This window comes from Mauremys mutica, chromosome 4 (genome assembly GCF_020497125.1).
Source record: "Mauremys mutica isolate MM-2020 ecotype Southern chromosome 4, ASM2049712v1, whole genome shotgun sequence".
NCBI lineage: Eukaryota > Metazoa > Chordata > Testudines > Geoemydidae > Mauremys > Mauremys mutica.
Genome location: NC_059075.1, coordinates 162,045,687 through 162,066,981, shown reverse-complemented (window position 1 = coordinate 162,066,981; position 21,295 = coordinate 162,045,687).

Here is a 21,295-nt window from a genome sequence, read left to right as displayed (position 1 = left end):
GACCTGATGTTGGTCGGGGAGTGCAGTGCCTGACACGATTGGTGACTCTGGGGGCTACCATCCCACAGATATGCAGTCCCTATTTTTTCAACCTCATGCATTTGCAAAACCCACTGGCTACCCACGCCCAGCTTTTGTCATGCAAAAGAACTTATATAAACCTCCAAAGCTCAGCAACAATTAGGTGACACAGGAGGTGTTGTTGACAGTTGTGATAATGGGTGAGGCATCGCCAAGACTCAGTTGCAACCTGTGCCGATCGCGATGGGAGATAACTTGGGATCTGGCCATACCGGTCGGATGAGAATCCCGGTTGCCAGCTTCTTGTTTTTCACGCTGCTCCCATCTTCGAGCTGGTCTTAAAATTGGAGCCAAAATTCCCGTCCCCTTAAGAAGAATCCCAGGTGGAAAGATTTAAGAGGTCATGATGGACAAAGAACTCAATGTGAGCTCCCGGCGTGACGCTGTACCTCAAAGGGCTTACGCGGAGATTTTACCTCTGTATCGGTGAGACCGATACTGGAACCCTGCGTCCACTTCTGGCACGCGCATGTTAAAACGGCCGTTCAAAGAATCAGAGAGGAGCCACAAAAACGATCCGAGGGCCAGAGAAAATCATGGGAAGCTTACAGAGCTCGGCCTGTTTAACTCGCTGGGGCGGTGCCTTGATTTGGGTGGAGCAGAGAAACACACACACACGTCTCAGCATCCGTGCGGCGTGGTCGATGCCTATACATTCACCGCAGTCGCCACCTTGCTTCTGGCGCTTCCGGGCCGCTGAGCTCGGGCAAACGTGGTGGCGGCCACGGCCGAGTTTGCTAGCCGGCTGGCTTTTATGGCAGCCAAGGGACGAGAAAACAGGGTGACACGTTTGGGGGACATTTGTACCCCACACACACACTTCCTGGGGTACCCAGGGCTCCCTCTTCACCACCTGCCAACTGGGGTTCAGCCCAGGAGTGCCGGAAGCTACCTAGACGTGGGGGGCCACCAGGGCCCAAGCCATGGCCCCGCTCCCTGGTCCACCCCTCACCCTGAGGCCCTACTCTCACTCCGGCTCTCCCCCCGAGGCCCCGCCCTCACTCCGCCTCTCCCCTGAGGCCCCGCCCCCCACTCGCTCCTCTCCACCCCCTCCTCCCATCACTCGCCCTTAAGGCAGATAAAAAGTGGCAGGGCCATGCCCTGCTCCCCATTCTGGCACCCCTGGTTCCATCAGCCGCAGGCAATACAAGCCCCGCCCTCTAGGCCTTCGCAGAGCCCCGCTCTCCTATAATAATATATGGGGATACACCCACCTCACAGAGCCGGAAGGGACCTTGGAGGTCATCGAGTCCAGTTCCCTGTCTTCACTAGCAGGACCAATTACTGATTTTGCCCCAGATCCCTAAATGGCCCCCTGAAGGATTGAACTCACAACCCTCACGCTAGGGATTAGCAGCAGGCAAGCTCCTGGCCTTGACCGTCTCCCTGGTCCAGTGGACGCTTGCAGAATTTACAGATATCTGCGTCTGAGGACGGCGGGCACCCCTGCTTACCAGTTCCAGCTTAGCACGCGGCCCTTAGAGAGGCTGCTAGTGACAGCTGGTCAGTGAGCGTGTCACACAGCAGAGAGGGCCGAGTGACAGCAAGGAGAAGCCTTGGAAACCACCAGCTGCCTGCGTGGAAAGTGACGCCCGAAGCCGCAGTGTAGAGCCTTGACTTAGCCAACAAGATACTCTCCTGTCTAGCTAAAGATTGCTCAGCGACTGCCCTTCCGGCGATTTACAGCCAGGTTTGGCTGTGATCCTCTGGCCACCAGGCAAACGCAGGGTCAACTTGCTTCCTAGGCGAATTATCCTGCCAGTCTCTTTGCCCCAGAACAACCCGTTGTCCTTATTCCAAAACCCGGCACCCACTGCTTAATTTGTGCCAGGGCTGAGCCCCGGCTCCTCTGGGCCTGGCAGTTCACAGGCCCGGCACCTCTGGGCTCAGCCGTTCAGAGCCCCGGCACCTCTGGGCCTGGCAGTTCACAGGCCCGGCACCTCTGGGCTCAGCAGTTCAGAGCCCCGGCACCTCTGGGCTCAGTCGTTCAGAGCCCCAGCACCTCCGGGCCTGGCGGTTCAGAGCCCCAGCACCTCCGGGCCTGGCGGTTCACAGGCCCGGCACCTCCAGGCCTGGCAGTTCAGGGCCCCGGCACCTCTGGGCTCAGCAGTTCAGAGCCCCGGCACCTCCGGGCCTGGCAGTTCAGAGCCCCGGCACCTCTGGGCCTGGCGGTTCAGAGCCCCGGCACCTCCGGGCCTGGCGGTTCAGAGCCCCAGCACCTCCGGGCCTGGCGGTTCAGAGCCCCAGCACCTCCGGGCCTGGCGGTTCACAGGCCCGGCACCTCCAGGCCTGGCAGTTCAGGGCCCCGGCACCTCTGGGCTCAGCAGTTCAGAGCCCCGGCACCTCCGGGCCTGGCAGTTCAGAGCCCCGGCACCTCTGGGCCTGGCAGTTCAGAGCCCCGGCACCTCTGGGCCTGGCAGTTCAGAGCCCCGGCACCTCTGGGCCTGGCGGTTCAGAGCCCCGGCACCTCCGGGCCTGGCGGTTCAGAGCCCCGGCACCTCCGGGCCTGGCGGTTCAGAGCCCCGGCACCTCCGGGCCTGGCGGTTCAGAGCCCCGGCACCTCCGGGCCTGGCGGTTCAGAGCCCCGGCACCTCTGGGCCTGGCAGTTCACAGGCCCGGCACCTCCGGGCCTGGCGGTTCAGAGCCCCGGCACCTCTGGGCCTGGCGGTTCAGAGCCCCGGCACCTCCGGGCCTGGCGGTTCAGAGCCCCGGCACCTCCGGGCCTGGCGGTTCAGAGCCCCGGCACCTCCGGGCCTGGCGGTTCAGAGCCCCGGCACCTCCGGGCCTGGCGGTTCAGAGCCCCAGCACCTCCGGGCCTGGCGGTTCAGGGCCCCGGCACCTCTGGGCTCGGCTGTTCAGAGCCTGGGTTAGAAAGAGAGGAAGTTTGCAGCAGCCGGGGGAGAGGCTACTGTCACTCTCTGACTCTGAGAGAAGAGAGGAGAAAACCCCAGGGGAGCTGTGGGGAAAGGAGGCATGAGTTGACGCCCAGAGAAACAGCAGCCAGGAAGGGGACTGTGCAGACCTTGGCTGGCGGTTAAAGGGTCTGAGCTGCAACCCGGGGTACAGGATTTCTCTGCCAGCCATGGGCACAGGACCGTCAGAGGCCCCACAGGGACAGCTGGTCCGGGGAGACTTTGATACCGCGGAGGTGGGGGGACGATGTGGTGAGCCGGCCGGAGGGCTGAGTCGGGAATAGGAGGCGCTGTGACACACAGGAACAGAGCGCATCACAGCGGCGGAGTGGTCGCCAGCAGAGGGCGCCGTGTGCGAAGGAAGCCGCCACGCCACGCCTGGCCAGGAGGAGGCGCTCTTGTGACAGGGCGAGACGCACAATACGCTTCGCACAAGCGAGCGGGCAGATAGCGTTACCCCCCTCCCCCCCCCGCCCGAGAGAAACCCGCCCGAGGCCTGGGCACCTCCTGCCTTAACTTTCTGGCTTGAAGAACAGAATTTGCAGTGTCGTTACACAACTCCTTCGATATTCTCCATGCACCCAGCTTGCAAGGATTGTGACGGCCAGCGGGCTCTCGGCAGAGATGTCACATGCTCCCCCCCTTTGTGGAGCTAATATTCAGACATCTGACCTAGGGGATCCCTGTGAAATCCTCTGCACCCCATGCCCTTTGCCAGCTGGCGGCTGGTGGTGGTCGCACGGGCGATTAACCATTAGAACAGACCCTGATGTACAGCAGCTGACGGCCCATCCCTTGACGGCTTCCTAGGCAGCCTGGGCACCTATCCGGAAAATGCATTAGCCCAATGCAAGTTACAGGATTCAATAGAGGAGGACGCAGGAGAAATTTTCTAGCCCGTGAAATATGGGCGGCCGGACTAGGTGATTGAACAGCCCCTTCTGGCCTTAACTAGTGAGGATTCAGCTTTCTCCCTGTGGTTTGGTCCTCCGACCAGCGTTCTGGCAGCCCTAGCAAATTCATCACACCGATGCTTCCCTGCGGGGCGAGGCGGCCCATTGCACCAGCCGGCCCCTAGAGGGCAGCATGGAGAAGCGATGCCGTGTTGGCTCGACGGACAGGCTTCTGAGTGAAATCTCTGAGTCACGTTGGCCAAACTGGTGGCCGCTTGGTCTCCAAAGAGCCCGAGGCGCCAGCCGTCGAGCCGAAGGGCGAAGAAAGTGAGCAGGCGCCGTGCTTGGGTTCTACGCTCTTCAGGCCAGGGGCTGTCCTTCTGCTCTGCGCTTGCACCAGCATGGGGAAGTGGTGAACACCGCTTCCCGCGAGCTGTTTGATGACACCACATTTAACAGGGGTAGGAATATGATCTCGGTGACACACACACACACCGATTTCAGCGTACAGCCGCTAAAGATCAGGCACTTCTCTCTTGCCCAGAAAGCAGGGGCTGTAAGAATAGCCGTGCCCCGAAATCAGAGCCGTGGGCCCACCTCTGAGATCCGCCGCCCAAATCCTTCCCAGAACCCAAAGCAGGAAGTGGGTGTGAAGCAGCGATGGGGAAATCAGCTGGGACCTTGCATAGCCGGGGTGGGAATAAATCCTGTGGGCGGCGAGAGGAAGGGAACAACAGCACACGGCTGCCATTGATTGGGGGAATATGCGTCATTTGAGGAAGGCCTCGGCGTTATGGTTTCCTCTTGATATACGGGCCAGGGAGATTTCTGGGCAGTGGAGTGTTTTGAGAGCTGATTTGCATACCTGTAAGTGGCAGCATGATGCACAGAGCATTTTAGACACTAGACCCCACTACCCTCCCAGCCCTAAAGATAGAACCCAGGAGTCCTGGCCCCCAGCTCCCTGCACCGGTTTCCTTTGCCTCACAGAGTGAAAGGTCAAGAAGTCAAGGCCTCTTGGCGGAGACAGGCAGGCACTCCCCAGTAATGGCAGCCTTGCTGGCCAGCTTGGCATGGCGACAGGCCTATGATTTCTGGGAGCCACCCTGGGAAGGGCTGCTGTAACCACTCAGCCTGACTGCTGCACCCCCTCCCTCCTGTTTGACATGCTCAGTCACCCCAGCCTGGCAGGGATTAGCTTGGCAGCGTTTTGTGCTGATCCCAGCGGCCATAATTAACACTAGTGATGTAATCTACTAGCCCTCAGACCCCTCCCACAGGAGGGAGAGATCCTGGGAGTCCTGGCTCCCAGCCCCCTCTGCTCTAACCTACCAGCCCCCACTCCCCTCCCAGAGCTGGGGAGAGAACCCAGGAGTCCTGGCTCCCAGCCCCTCCCCCCTGCTCTAACCCAGCAGACCCTTCTAGGCAGGGGCCTAGGAGATGGGGCAGGGTTGTGTGTGTCCCCTAGTGATCAGAACACTATTTTCCTGTCCCCCTAGTGCCTCAAGGCTGTGGGCCTCGAACTCGTGCCTCCCACACCCCGGGGCTGGTGGTTCCGGTGCATCACTTGGGCAAGGGTATCAGCTAGCCTACTGCCCAGCGCCACCCTGCCTTGCCTCTCCAGCGGTTCTTCCCCCTCACTCACAGGCTCTCCGCGGTCTGCTCCGGGTGGCACGGGGCTCCAGCTGTGCTCCTGCAGGACCTACCAGTGGAGATCAGCTCCCGTTCACAGGCCTCCCTGACTGAGCTTCGCTGCACCTCCACTGACAGCCTGCCAGGCAGGTGTGACTGGGTGAGGCCTCCGGGCCCAGAGATGCTCCTTAACCATCTGTTTCCCAGTGTGAAGTTTGTACAGCCCATCACAGGTCCAGAAGACGGTCCTTCCAGCCAGGGCCCCAGGAGACATGGTCCTTCCAGCCAGGGCCCCAGGAGACGTGGGCCTTCCAGCCAGGGCCCCAGGAGACGTGGGCCTTCCCGCCAGGGCCCCAGGAGACGTGGGCCTTCCCGCCAGGGCCCCAGGAGACGTGGGCCTTCCCGCCAGGGCCCCAGGAGACGTGGGCCTTCCCGCCAGGGCCCCAGGAGACGTGGGCCTTCCCGCCAGGGCCCCAGGAGACGTGGGCCTTCCCGCCAGGGCCCCAGGAGACATGGGCCTTGGCTGCAGGTGATGTCTTCTGTACAAGCTCATTCGCGCTGGGATAATATGCAAGGTGCTTTGCCGTACGGGTCCATGGAAAACAAGAATTCCATTTTGAAAAGACAAAGAGGTTACTTTTTTCAATCCCCGTCATCATGAAACTCAGACCCAGCTTCCAGTTCTCGCGATGCCTAATATAGTGAAGGGACACGATGCAGGGTCTTCTGCCCCACCCCCCAAAGGAGTGCCCTGCTCACACCGCTATTGGTGCTTCTGGGGCCTTGCTCTTGGCCTAGGACAGTGGTTTCAATCTTCTTTCATTTGCAGACCCCTAAACACTGTTGAATGGAGGGCCCCCCTTTGCAAGCCTTAGACAGTCTGCAGACCACAGGTTGAAAACCACTGCTCTAGAAAGTCCATCCTGGACCTGAGAAACTTTCCTGACAAAAATTCCATCCAATTCAAGATGTTGATCTGGAAAGTTTTGCCAAATCGGCATTTTCCAACCAAAAAAAAAGTTGCAGTGAAACTCTCCCGAGCAGCTCTACTGTAAGTAGGTCTTCCACACGTGCTCAGTGCAGCTGATATCACTGCCAAGGGGACGCTGTCTTGCAGAAATGACTTGGGCCTGTGAAAGCTAACTCCCTTCAGTACCTCAGGTGATCCTTGTATTGGTAAAACAATCTACTGATCATGTATGAAACCTGATCCCCAAAGCCTCCTCATTTGCCAAATTCAAAGGGATTCTCCCCAGAACACTGCAAGGCATCTCGCTAGCCTCGGGGCTACTTCCCTGCCAAATGGCTGCTTTCTAGCTCCACTCACTTCACTGCCTCCAAATAGCAACATTCCCTGGTCAAATCCGCCCTGCTCCATCACATTGCGACTGTCACCTGACACGCTAAATTTACTTCTGAGCCCATTTTCTCTGCCTTGTTGAGCCAGACACGCTCGCCTGCTGCAACACAGACCCAGGTCTGGTCCATGCCCCTAAAACTGCAGGCTTTAACCAAAAACTGCTCAGTAGGTCACCTATCTCCAGCACCCAGACACCCAGTTCTCAATGGGATCCAAACCCCAAATAAATCTGTTTTACTCTGTATAAAGCATATACGGGGTAAACTCATAAATTGTCCGCCCTCTATAACACCGATAGAGAGACATGCACAGCTGTTTGCTCCCCCAGGTATTAATCACTCACTCTGGGTTCATTAATAAACAAAAGTGATTTTATTAAGTATAAAATAAAAAGTAGGATTTAAGTGGTTTCAAGTAATAACAGACAGAACAAAGTAAGTCACCAAGCAAAATAAAGTAAAAATATGCAAATCTAAGCCTAATCTCACCCTCAGAGATGTTCCAATAAGCTTCTCTCACAGACTAGACTCCTTCCTAGTCTGGGCCCAATCCTTTCCCCTGGTACAGCCCTTGTTAGTTCCAGCAGACATCTTCGGTGGAAAGCAGGGGTGTTCTCATGCCTGCGACCCCCTTTTTTCTGTTCCACCCCCTTTGATATCTTTGGCACAAGGCAGGAATCTTTTGTCTCTCTGGGTCTCCACTCCTCCTTCTCAGTGGAAAAGCACCAGATTTAAGATGGATTCCAGTATCAGGTGACATGGTCACATGTCCTGTGAGACCCCAGCTTCCATTCTTCCAGGGCTGGCCCGCACACACCCAGGAAGGTTTGCAAGTAAACAGAGCCATTTACAACCAATTGTTCCCGTCAATGGGAGCCATCGAGATTCCAGGCCACCATTAATGGTCCACACTTTGCATAATTACAATAGGACCTCAGAGTTATACTTCACATTCCTAGTTTCAGATACAAGAGTGATACGTGCATACAAATAGGGTGAACACGCTGTAGATTATAAGCTTTGTAATGATACCTTACAAGAGACCTTTTGAATAAAGCAGATTCCAGTTACATGATATTTACACTCATAAGCATATTTCCATGAAACATTATGAAATGCAACGTCCCAACTTCCCTTTTTTTATTTTATTTTTTTAATTAATCCTGCGGCCTGTCAATTTCATTGGGTGGCCCCTGGTTCTTGTGTTATGTGAAGGGGTAAATAACACTTCCCTAGTCACGTTCTCCACACCACTCATGATTTTATAGCCCTCAGTCACATCTTCTCTTGGTCATCTGTTTTCTAAGCCGGACAGCCCTCATCTTTTTAGTCTCCCCTGGTGTGGAAGTCGTTCCGTACTTCTGATCATCTTTGCTGCTCTTCTCTGAACCTTCTCCACTTCCACTGTATCCTCCCTGAGATGGGGCAGAACTGGACCCAATATTCAAGGTGTGGGCACACCATGGCTTTAGATAGTGGCATTATGATATGTTCTGTCTTGTCCCTCCCTTTCCTAATGGCTCCTAACATTCTGTTCACTTTTTCACCACGGCTTCATGCAGCGCTGAAGTTTTCAGAGAACCATCCACAGTGACTCCAAGATCTCTTGCTTGTTTCTTGTTCTCGGCAACTCCCAGTGGCAGGGAATCCTGCTGACTAATCACACGATGGCTGGGAAACAATCTCCTTTTATCATGTTCATATTTCCCAACAGTTCAATATGATTGAACGTTATGAGACACGATGGATTTTTTTGGCTAGCTGATGATTCCAAAAAACCTGCAGGGGGGGAAGGGGGGAGGGGAGAGTTTAAGGTGGCACCAAAAATGAATTTTTTTGAAACTTTCTTCAAATCAGGGAGCAGGGGGAGGAGAGGGAATTGTTTCAAGTTAAATCAAACAGTTTGTTTCAACAAAATCAAAATATTTTTGTTTGCTTTTAGACCATTTTAAATGTTTTTAAATAAAATAAAATAAAATGTTGAGAGAAAGGGTCTCCTATGGATTTGTAAGTTCTATCACTGGCTCTGCGAGTGGGTTAGAGCAGAGGGGACTAGAGGCCAGGACTCCTGGGTTCTCTCCCCGGCTCTGGGAGAGGAGTGGGTTAGAGCAGAGGAGCTGGGACTCTTGATGGGTATTCCCAGATCTGTGAATCTGTGAATCTCTCCCCTGCCTCGGTTTCCCCCTCTTTCAAATAGCTATACTACCACCTCAGCCTCCTTTGCCAATCATGCCAAGACTTGAGCACACAATGCTGCCGCCCAACACGATTATCCCAGGCGGGCTACACATGGCAAAGAGTGATCTGCCCACGCTCCCCATTGTTCCTTATTTCCCGGCAACATTTCTAGGTTTCGCTGTCCTCCCACTCCAATTACAGAGCCAAGAACAATTTCCTGGCCAGCTCTTCCCTCCCTTAATATTCACCCTTCTAGGCATCCTGGGCCAGAGACACCAGTCAGACTGGAGGTGGGCTGTGTTATGTTTTACTGGTATCTCCTCCCGGAGTAGGCGTATCAGTTGGCCAGGTGTTGGGTGTGCCATCAATCAAGCTAACAGGCTTTGCCAACCAGAAGATCAAGCTCTCTTATCACATGTGAATGCACAGAGCTGCTGCTTAACCCTCTGTTCCCAGTGTGGGGTTTGCACAGCCCATCACAGGTCCAGGAGACCGTCCTTCCAGCCACATAAGAACATAAGAACGGCCATACTGGTCAGGACAAAGGTTCATCTAGCCCAGTATCCTGTCTTCCGACAGTGGCCAATGTCAGGTGCCCCAGAGGGAATGAACGGAACAGGGAATCATCAAGTGATCCATCCCCTGTCGCACATTCCCAGCTTCTGGCAAACGGAAGATAGGGACATGATCCTGGCTCATAGCCATCGAGGGACCTATCCTTCATGAACTTATCTAGTTCTTTTTTGAACCCCATTATAGTCTTGGCCTTCACACCATCCTCCGGCAAAGGGCTCCACCGGTTGACTGTGCGTTGGGTGAAGAACTATTTCCTTTTGTTTGTTTTAAACCTGCTGCCTATTATTTTCATCAGGTGACCCCAGCCCTTGTGTTTTGAGAAGGAGTAAATAACCCTTTCTTATTTACTTTCTCCACACCAGTCATGATTTTATAGTCTTCTACCATATTCCCCCTTAGTCGTCACTTTTCCAAGCCAAAAAATCCCAGGCTTATTAATCTCTCCTCATACGGCAGCTGTTCCAAACCCTAATCATTTTTGTTGCCCTTCTCTGTACCTTTTCCAATTCCTGTATATCTTTTTTGTGATGGGGCGACCACACCTGCACGCAGTATTCAAGATGTGGGCGTACCATGGATTTATATAGAGGCAAGATGATATTTTCTGTCTTATTATTGATCCCTTTCTTAATGATTCCCAGCATTCTGTTCACTTGTCTGACTGCCGCTGCACATTGAGTGGATGTTTTCAGAGAACTCTCCACAGTGACTCCGAGATCTCTTTCTTGAGTGGTAACAACTAATTTAGACCCCATCATTTTATATGTATAGTTGGGATGATGTTTTCCAATGTGCATCACTTTGCATTTATCAACATTGAATTTCATCTGCCATTTAGTTGCCCAGTCACCCAGTGTTGTGAGATCCCTTTGCAGCTCTTCGCAATCAGCTCTGGGTTTAACTATCTTGAATTGTTTTGTATCATCTGCAAACTTTGCCACCTCACTGTTTGCCCCCTTTTCCAGATCATTTATGAATCTGTTGAATGGGACTGGTCCCGGTACAGATCCCTGGGGGACACCACTATTTACCTCTCTCCATTCTGAACTAACCATTTATACATACCCTTTGTTTCCTGTCTTTTAACCAGTTACCAATCCATGAAAGCACCTTCCCTCTTATCCTTTCTTAGTCTGTGTCAGCAAAAAGAAGGAGTACTTGTGGCACCTTAGAGACTAACAAATAAATGTGTTACTCTCTAAGGTGCCTCAAGTACTCCTGTTCTTTTTGAGTTTCATTAGTACCACGGTCAACATAAGCTACATCAGAGAACAAAAAAACCCAAGATAAGAGAATCCCCCTCGCAGATCTGCCGATTCCCCTGAAGGCAAAACAAACATTAAGGCTCCTGCCACTTGCCCTGCCATCCCGAGGTCCCGCTGAAGGTCGGGTTTGATTCCCTTTTTATCCACTTGTTCCTTCCATCCGCCTGTTTCCAAGAGCGTAGTTGATTAAGTGTTGGTCTCCTGCCCCTATTGGCCATTCCGGCTGCCTATTATGAGGAGTCCCAACTACTGTCGTAAACATTTGTGCGGAGAGCTGGGTCTCCATAAAGTGGAGTTAGGAAGGTCAGGCTGAATAAAGCTAATAGTCTGGCACAATGTATCTGTAGCTAAATCTTCTGACCCAAGGTTACTTACTCACGCCGCTACTACTGCTAGGACTCAAGCTGAATACTAGGCCTCAGGCCCACTCCAAAGCCTAATTTTAAATGAACGTTACAGTTCGTTGCATGCGCCTACTTGCACCGTAGCTTTAGTTTCATTGGCACTAAATTAGAAACACCAGCAGCTCACACCAACGGGAACCTCGAACAAACCCATTGCCAGCAAGCGTAACTGTGTCATCTGCAGATATAATCAGTGATGGCCCTACACCTTCTTCCAGGTCACTGAGAAAAACAGAGGACCAAGAACTGATCCTTGTGGGACACCCCACCCTGTAAACACAGCTACATCCCCCCGGTAAGTGTGTGTTATAAGTCCCCGTCCTGTCTCCAGCCCGCAGAGGACATGCGTTGTTAAAGCACCTGGCTACGGAGCCTTGACCCTGTCACACAAGTTGCAGCATCACATGCTCTTAGTCCTGGAGATCCCCAGTCCAGTCCATGGTGGTGGCCATCCAGCACCCCCCTGCTCAGCGATGACTCCCCGTTACTAATTGCATTTGCCGGGAGCCAGCTAGGTCGAATTCATGCTCTGGGAGCATCGCGCTGGGAGCTCTCTCAGAATCACTGTTGTGCTAACAAGAGCCTTGTCTGTAAGACACGGGAGGTGATTGTTTCGCTGAGGAGGCCTCAGCCGGAGAATTGTGTTCAATTCTTTAGGAGAGATGTGGCCAAACTGAAGAGAGTCCAGAAGAGTCACAAAAATGAGAAAAGGTTTAGAAAACACCACAGCAACAGGCCTTGAACCTGGGCCTACAAGGTAGGGTCTAGCCAATGCCACCACCACACCACTACGCATCAGCTGTAAAAAGCTTGTGTGCATTAGCACCTAATAAACCCTGTGGAGCTAAATACCACAGGAAGTTCCACCTCCAGGCCAGACTGACAGCTTCCCTCATGGCCCCTGATTGGTCCAGGCCCCTTATTTAAGCCCAGGGAGCCTTCCAGGAAGCAGCTGTGAGACAAGGTCAACTCTCCTGCTAGCTGTAGTGATGGATCTGTGTCTTGGTCATCTGACTCCTGGCTCTGCCAAGCCGGAGTTGTGAAACACACGAACCATGAGGAGAGGCTGAGAGAATGGGCACATTTAGTCTAGAGCGGAGAAGGCTGAGGAGGAAGCTGATAGCAGCCATGGGAGATGTTCAGGGCTGTTAGAAAGAGGATGGGGATCAATTGTTCTCCACATCCATTGAGGGCGGCACAAGCAGGAATCCACTTAGTTTGTAGAAAGGAAGATTTGGGTTAGAGATTAGGGGAAAAAATCTAAGGGTAGCTCATCACTGGGCCAAGCTTTCAAGGGAAGCTGAGGAATCCCTGTCACTGGAGGGGGTTAAGAACAGGTGGGACAAACCCCTGTCGGGGATGGTTGAGGGTTACTTGGTCCTGCCTCACCGCAGGGTGCTTGACTAGACCTGCCGAGGTCCCTTCCAGCCCTGCGACTCTGTAAGCGGGGCTGATTTCTCCTTCCCCGGGTGCCTTGGCATAAGCCTTCGGCTTCAAGCAGGGCTTTGGATCAAGGACCGAGCGGCCGGCACCTTCCAGCGTGACAGAGCCATGGTGAGTGCGTCACGGAGCAAAACAAGCTGATAACCATCTTTCCCTGTGGCACGCCCTTGCCTGGCCCAGTAATGCACAGGCTCCTCTCCTGACCCTGCCGAGGGAGGGTGGATACTGTGTGTTAATTACAGCCACTGCCCACCTGCTGGCTCCCAACACTTCGCAGAGGTGAACAACTGTGGCCTCGCACCACCCCGGGGGAGGTAGAATGAGCTCATTAGCAGGAAGGAAAAGGAGATATTGATCTGCCTGAGGTCACAGCAAGGGATGGAACCCAGGAGCCCTGCTCTAACCCCTAGACCCCACTCCCTGAGCCAGCGATAGAACCCAGGAGTCCTGACTCCCAGTCCCGCTGCTCTAACCACTAGACCTCACTCCCCTCCCAGAGCCAGGGATAGAACCCAGGAGTCCTGACTCCCAGCTGCCCCTGCTCTAAGCCACTAGACCCCATTCCCCTCCCAGAGCTGGGAATAGAACCCAGGAGTCCTGACTTCCAGCCCCCCTGCTCTAACCACTAGACCCCATTCCCCTCCCAGAGCTGGGGAAAGAAGTCAATGGGGACCTGATATCAGTGCGGGTCTGGGCAGTGCCCACCACAGTAGGGGGACCAGACCCACCCTGGGTCTGTGCAACACCTGGTACAACGGGGTACCCTATCTCGACCCGGGTGGGGGGGTGGTCTGTTCAGTGCACAACATGGCACGGGGGTGGCCCTGATCTCAATCGTGGCATCAAGGCCTCATGTTCCTGGCCTTCTGGACCCAATTTCCTGGCCACTTCTGGAGAACTTGTTGAAGACTGATTACTGCCTGGGGATCCCAGCGAAGGGTCCTCCATTGGGGCGCCAGCAGGAGATTACAGCCAGGCGTGAGCTCAGAGGAAATACGCCGCTAGCCACTTCCACGCCTGCCTTCGCTGTTACCGAGGGCTTCGTACAGGAGTGGCGAGCTGGCTCCCAGTGACTTGTGGGCCAGCTCGTCTCCTGGCCAGGGCCGGCTCCAGCGTTTTTGCCACCCCAAGCGGCAGAGGAAGAAAAAAAAAAAGCCGCGATCGGCGGCACTTCGGCGGCAGCTCTACTGCCGCGGCTTCATCCTTCAGTGGCAATTCGGCGGCAGGTCCTTCCCTCCGACAGGGACCGAGGGACCCGCCGCCGAAGAGCCAGACGTGCCGCCCCTTCCCGCCGGCCGCCCCAAGCAGCTGCTTGCTGCGCTGTGCCTGGAGCCGGCCCTGCTCCCGGCGTAAGGGTACTGAAGTCACTGGTGTTACACAAGGGGGTTAGGTAGATCCTGCGTGTCTGAGCTCACGGCTGAACGTGCTTGTTTTGTCTGGCACCGCTGAGTAAAACTGACACACAGGAAGCAGCCTAGCTAATGGCGCTAAAAACGCCTCTGCAGATTTTACTCCGGTGTAAACCCGGAGCGACCCCTGTGGAGTCAGAGCTGGATTCTGATCTGTGACCGCAGTGTAAATCTGGAGTGACCTCCACTCATGCCAATGGAGAGAGGGCCAGATTCTAATCTCAATAACAGTGGTGTAAATCCGGAGTGACCCCCACTGACGCTAGTGGAGTGAGGGCCGGATTCTGGTCTCAGTGACCACGGTGTAAATCCAGAGTGACTCCCACTGACGCTAGTGGAGTGAGGGCCGGATTCTGATCTCAGTGACCGTGGCGTAAATCCGGAGTGACCCCCACTGACGCTAGTGGAGTGAGGGCCGGATTCTGGTCTCAGTGACCACGGTGTAAATCCAGAGTGACTCCCACTGACGCTAGTGGAGTGAGGGCCGGATTCTGATCTCAGTGACCGTGGCGTAAATCCGGAGTGACCCCCACTGACGCTAGTGGAGTGAGGGCCGGATTCTGGTCTCAGTGACCACGGTGTAAATCCAGAGTGACCCCCACTGACGCTAGTGGAGTGAGGGCTGGATTCTGATCTCAGTGACCGTGGCGTAAATCCGGAGTGACCCCATTGTTTAGCGGTGGACTAGTCGAAGTGCTGCAAAAGCCACATTCTGACTCTGATTGTCTTGAAATTTGCTGTACCCGGTGGTGGTGCTGGGTAGCTTTAATGGTCCCACCTTGACGTTATTTCACCTAGAAGAGGCTGGGCCCTTCCCCCAACTGATCTCCGGTGCCGAGATTTCTCTGGGGGCGGGTGGGGCCCCTTTGGGACCAGACATGTTGGCCCTCCAGACTGGCACCTGCCCATGGTGATGCCCCGAAGGGACTGACCAACGCCAGAAACAGGGTGTGGGCCTTAGATCTGAACGACAAGTGCCTCAACCCGTGCGCTGTGAGTTCAAGCCCATCCCAAGGAACTTGGGGGCCTCATGTTTTCAGGGGACACTCCCAGTTAGACATTTCTTGGGGGGGGCCAGTAAAATTGTCCCCCTTTTCTGTTCACAGAGCAGACCCACAGAAGGGGGTGGGGCTGTTTGCTACGTCTCATTTCCATTGTCATAGGCCCCAGTCCCCAAAGGTGCCCAAATCCCATTGCGCTAGGTGCTGTGTTATTTATTAGGTGTATTACGGTAGGAGCCCCAGTCCCGGACCAGGACCCCATGGTGTTGGGAGCTGCATGTTGTTTATTAGGTGCATTATGGTACTGCCTAGGAGCCCCAATCACAGACCAGAACCCCACAGTGCTAGGAGCTGCATGTTGTTTATTAGGTGTATTACGGTAGCAACCACTTCTCACTCAGGATTCCAGTGTGCTTGGCGCTGTACAGACACAGAACAGTGCCCCCCCCCGCCGCCCCAAGGGGGCGCATGGGAACGACACCAGGGGGAGCTACGAGGGGTCAGAGACGCAAGGGGTGGGGGTAGGGGCGGAGTTGGAGAATCGCATTGGAGAGTGGGGTGGAAAGGGGAGGGTCAGGCTGAGCAGTGGGGGATAGTGAGGGACCTTCCGCTGTCCCCTCCCCCAAATCCCACCCCCCAATGTCTAGCCCCACTGACTTCAGTGCCGATCCCCATAGGGATGCCTGCCTTGGCATGGGGAGGGAGGCCAGGCTGTGCGGATGGATGGACAGACAGGAGAGTGACGTACAGATATGGTCTTCTGGTGCCAGGATAACCCTTGTCGAGGGGCAGTGGAGGGGTGGGGGAAGGAGCTGGGCTCTGATAGGTGGGGATGCTGAAAATGATATTTTAAAAAAATCCAAGGAAATCAAAAGCTCCCAAATTCCATTAATGCCAAATTTAAGTTGTCTGGGGGTGCCTGGGAGCCTTCCAGAGAGTGAGTGAATTTTAAACGGCTGAAAAACCAGGCAAGGAAGGGTTAAAGGAATACAACTTTAAACCGTTAAAAAAAACCTGTAACACAAAACGAATGTACACGCCGCCCCCACGGCTCAGCCGTCATTCTGCCCTCTTCGAGCTAAGCCCTAACACGCCAAGAACACACAGACTAGCAAGAGATGGAAAACATTTGGCAGAAACTTTTTCCTACTGAAAACGCAGATTTGATGACCCGCAATAGTTTCACAAATTTGCGTCACAAGAATGGCCCCAGCGGGTGAGACCAATGGTCCACCCAGCCCAGTGTCCTGTCTTCTGACAGTGGCCGGGTCCAGGTGCTTCAGAGGGAATAAACAGAACAGGACTGTTATCAAATGAGCCAGCCCCTGTTATCCTCGCTTCTGGCAGCTGGAGGGTTAGGGACACCCAGAGCATGGGGTTGTGTCCTGCCCATCTTGGCTAATAGCCACTGATGTACCCATCCTCCTTGAACGTATCTAATTCCTTCTGAACCCAGTTATACTTTTGGCCTGCACAACACCCCCTGGCAAGGAGTTCCACAGGTTGGGTGTGCGTTGTGTGAAGAAATACCTCCTTTGGTTTGTTTTAAACCTGCTGCCTAGTCATTTAATTGGATGACCCCTGGTTCTTGTGTTATGAGATGGGGTATCTAACACCTCCTTTTTCACTTTCTCCACACCAGTCAGGATTTTATAGACCTCTATCGTATCCTCACCTCAGTCGTCTCTTTTCCATGCTGAACAGTCCCAGTCTTTTTAATCTCCCCTCATAAGGAAGCTGTTCCCTTCCCCTAATTATATTTGTTGCCCTTCCTTGTGCCTTTTCCAATTCTAATATATAGATATATAGATAGATAGTGTGACGGGTTCGGTCACAGAAACCCCCTTGGGACTGTCACCTGATGTGCTGAGACTACCTCTGAGCCCATTTTCCCTGCCAGCCTGGGACTCCAGGACCTTGCCTTGTTGAGCCAGACACACTCGCCTGCTGCAACACAGACCCAGGTCTGGTCCACACCCCCAAAGCTGCAGACTAAACTGAAAACAGCTCAGCAAGTAGTCCTGTCTCCAGCACCCACTAGGAAGCTATGCACAGCTGTTTGCTCCCAGGTATTAATCACTTACTCTGGGTTAGTTAATAAAAGTGATTTCATAAAGTATAAAAAGTTGGATTTAAGAGGTTCCCAAGTAATAACAGACAGAACAAAGTAAGTTACCAAGCAAAATAAAATAAAACATGCAAGTCTAAGCCTAATACATTAAGAAACAGAATACAGGTAATATCTCACCTGAGAGATGTTCCAATCAGCTTCTTTCACAGGTTAGACTCCTTCCTAGTCTGGGCCCAAATCCTTTCCCCGGTACAGTCCTTGTTAGCTCCAGCTCAGGTGGTAACTAAGGGATTTCTCACGAGTGGCAGCTCCCTTTGTTCTGTTCCACCCCTTTTTATATCTTTGGCACAAGGCGGGAATCCTTCCTCTCTCTCTGGGTCCCCACCCCGCCTTCTAAATGGAAAAGCTCCAGGTTAAGATGGATTCCAGTATCATGTGACATGGTCACATGTCCTGGGAGACCCCAGCCTTCATTCTTCCAGGGCTGGTCCGCAGGCACCCAGGAAGGTTTGCAAGTAAACAGAGCCTTTTACACGTGATTGATTCTGAAGCGCCCTTAATGGCTTCCACTTAACATGTTTACTTTAGTAATACAAGTTTGTATCTTATTCTCCTAACTTCAGACAGAGAAATAATACATGCAAACAAATGGGATGATCACACTCAGTAGATTATAAGCTTTGTAATGATACCTTTCAAGAGACCTTTTGCATAAAGCATATTCCAGCTACATTATATTCACACATAAGCCTATTTCCATAAACATATGGGGTGCAGCATCACACCCTCCTCTGGACTTACTGCCGGAGTTTTGGACACTGTCCATGGCGGAGGCAGGACATGGCAAAGCCCTGTTTGTCTCTGGCCACACCCCCTTCCAGTATTTTTAAACCCTATGAAGTCATTCATAGGTGTTCTGGGTTTCTATCCCTGGGTGCTTGAAAGCACGTTGGGGTGCAGTATTGTTAACAGAATGCAGACAGCACTATCTGTTAACGTGGAGGTGTCTTGCCCGTTAGCCAGCAATGCATGAGGTGGCGTGCCTCAGTTTCCCCTTGCACACAGCAGCATAGGCCTGTTATGCTTTTGCTGCTGTGCCAAGCTCTAAGCCCGTTTACAGGTGTTAGCTGAGAAGCATCAGGTTTGTGGTACTGTCTTGTTACCAGCCCGAGCATGTACAAAAGGTTTTTCCACAAGTCAGGGATGTCCCACATCTTCAGAGGGTTTGTTATTAGCATTATCTTCTTTGTATTGACCCAGAGATGAAGTGGCAGAAGACACAAGATTAACAGCCAATTTATGACAGACTTTGTTCACCCAGCCTGGCTTACCCATCCCCTTGTGTACCATGGTGGGTGCTTAGACACAGATTCTCCTGCCCCTTCGGAGAAGGCTCTTCATTCAGGGACGCGTTAGGGGTCCTGGCCAGGAATGGGTGCGCTGCAACCAGGCCTGCCCTCGGCTCCTCCCTCTGGGATCTCTTTCTGTGGGACCGCACCTGCTTGTGCCAAGTTTTTCTTCTTCCAGCCTTGAAGAGAGAGTTTTCTCTCTTACAGGGGTAGGAGGACCAACATCTTTCAGTGGAGGGCTTTGGATTGGTAAGATCCCCTCGGTCAGCCCATTCTCTGTTCCCAAAAGATCAGCTGGGTGGACTCGCCCCTCCAGGAGATCTGACCCCGTCTTCCCTTAAAACCTGACCCACAGGTGAGGGGTCTGGCATTTCAGATGCAGATCCTTCACCCTCCTCCCGGGAAAAGCCTCCCTACAAAAGGTGGGAAGCCCTTTCTGTCCCCCCTCACCTTCCGTTTGGCCGACACTCCTGCGTCCCCCCAAAAAGGGAAGGTCACCCTGGTCCGGCTGTGGGCTCGCAGCTACCAGCCATGACAGACCCTTCACTGCCCAGCAAAATCCCCCCCTTTCCCTTGGGTTGGGCTTGTTTCCAGCTACAGAGTCCTTGGGGTCCGTTCCCACCGCAGCAGTCGTCCGGCCCCCAACTTCTATCTCTGGGATACATGTCTCTGTGCCCCCCCGGGCGGGACCTGTCCCCTGCTGACCTGCAACTCCTGGCAATCAGCCGCTGGGACGGCCTCCCTGTTACAAGGTGGACCGTCCCCCTCCCCCGGGGAGATGATCACAGGCAGGAGCTGGCTGCATCCAGCCCTTTCCGCAGGGACCTGCCTTGAGCCCCAGGGCTACAGGAACTGGTTATGACCATCCCTGCTACTACCAAGGAATTAAAGAGACACTCTCCTATTTCCCCAGCAGCACTAATGACTTTCCCCTCCTCTCCGGGGCTTTCAGCACGAGATTCCTTCTTGCTGCTAACAAATCCTGGGACAGATTCTGCCACATCAAAAAAATCATTCCCCCGTAGAAATGGTGCAAAATTGTGTGTCACCACTGAAACAGTCAGTTCAGCCTGCAAGTTACCAGTTTCCATGGGTACCTTACCTAAAGGTGCAAGGGCTTTGTAACCTCCCGCCAATTATAATTCTGCTGTTTTTCCTGGTAACAAATCCTCCTGGATCAGGTCTCTCCTGGCCACACTAGTCTCTCAATCCTTGGAGCACTTTGCCATTAAGTTTAACAGCACGCATCTGCTCACTCCTTGGTTGTGCAGAAGCAACCTTCACAAATCCTGGGTGGAAAAAGGCAGTGGCCTGGGTTACCCCTGTGCCCTGAGAAGCAGCAGCTTCATGTGTTACCTGTTCCAACTTAGCTAAGGGCATTTATTAGAATCATGGAGTATTGGGGTTGGGAGGAACCTCAGGAGATTCATAGACTCTAGGACTGGAAGGGACCTCGAGAGGTCAGCGAGTCCAGTCCCCTGCCCTCATGGCAGGACCAAATACTGTCTAGACCATCCCTGATAGACATTCCTCTAACCTACCCTTAAATATCTCCAGTGATGGAGATTCCACAACCTCCCTAAGCAATTTATTCCAGCGTTTAACCACCCTGACAGTTAGGAACTTTTTCCTAATGTCCAACCTAAACCTCCCTTGCTGCAGTTTAAGCCCATTGCTTCTTGTTCTATCCTTAGAGGCTAAGGTGAACGAGTTTCCTCCCTCCTCCTTATGACGCCCTTTTAGATACCTGAAAACTGCTATCATGTCCCCTCTCAGTCTTCTCTTTTCCAAACTAAATTCTTTCAGCCTTCCTTCATAGGTCATGTTCTCTAGACCTTTCATCATTCTTGTTGCTCTTCTCTGGACCCTCTCCAATTTCTCCACATCTTTCTTGAAATGCAATGCCCAGAACTGGACACAATCCTCCAGCTGAGGCCTGACCAGCACAGAAGAATGACATCACGTGTCTTGCTCACAACACAACTGTTATTGCAGCCCAGAATCACGTTTGCTTTTTTTGCAACAGCATCACACTAGTCCAACCCCCTGCTTTAAGGAGAACCAGCCCTCAGGCAGATTTTTGCCACAGCTCTCTAAATGGCCTCCTCAGGGATTGAGCTCACAACGCTGGGTTTAGGCAGGGCTGCCCAGAGGGGGGGGCAAGTGGGGCAATTTGCCCCGGGCCCCACACGAGAATATAGGTAAGGTAAGGTAATAATTGGAGATATGCCAATCTCCTAGAACTGGAAGGGACCTTGAAAGGTCATCAAGTCCAGTCCCCTGCCTTCACTAGCAGGACCAATTTTTGCCCCAGATTCCTAAGTGGCCCCCACAAGGATTGAACTCTCAACCCTGGGTTTAGCAGGCCAATGCTCAAACCACTGAGCTGTCCCTCCACCCCTTCTTCAGGTGCTCAGTGGATTTACAATGAGAGCACATCCTGGGCTCCTCTGCTTGTACTGGAGAATTGGGACGAGTAACATGGGGATGGGGAGGTACACTCCCAGCCTCCTTTTTCCCAGGGGTAAAACAGTGATTCTGCTTTCCCCCAACCCTGTACCCCTCTGCCAGTGGTTTACGTTTAATTGCCGCTTGTGGTTGCTCGAAAGAGTCTGCAAACTCAGCCAATCCACCCACTGCATCCACCTTTCTGTCCCACAAATACTGTTTTACCTCATCACTGCACATATTCAGGAATTGTTCCAGAGTAACCAAATCACAC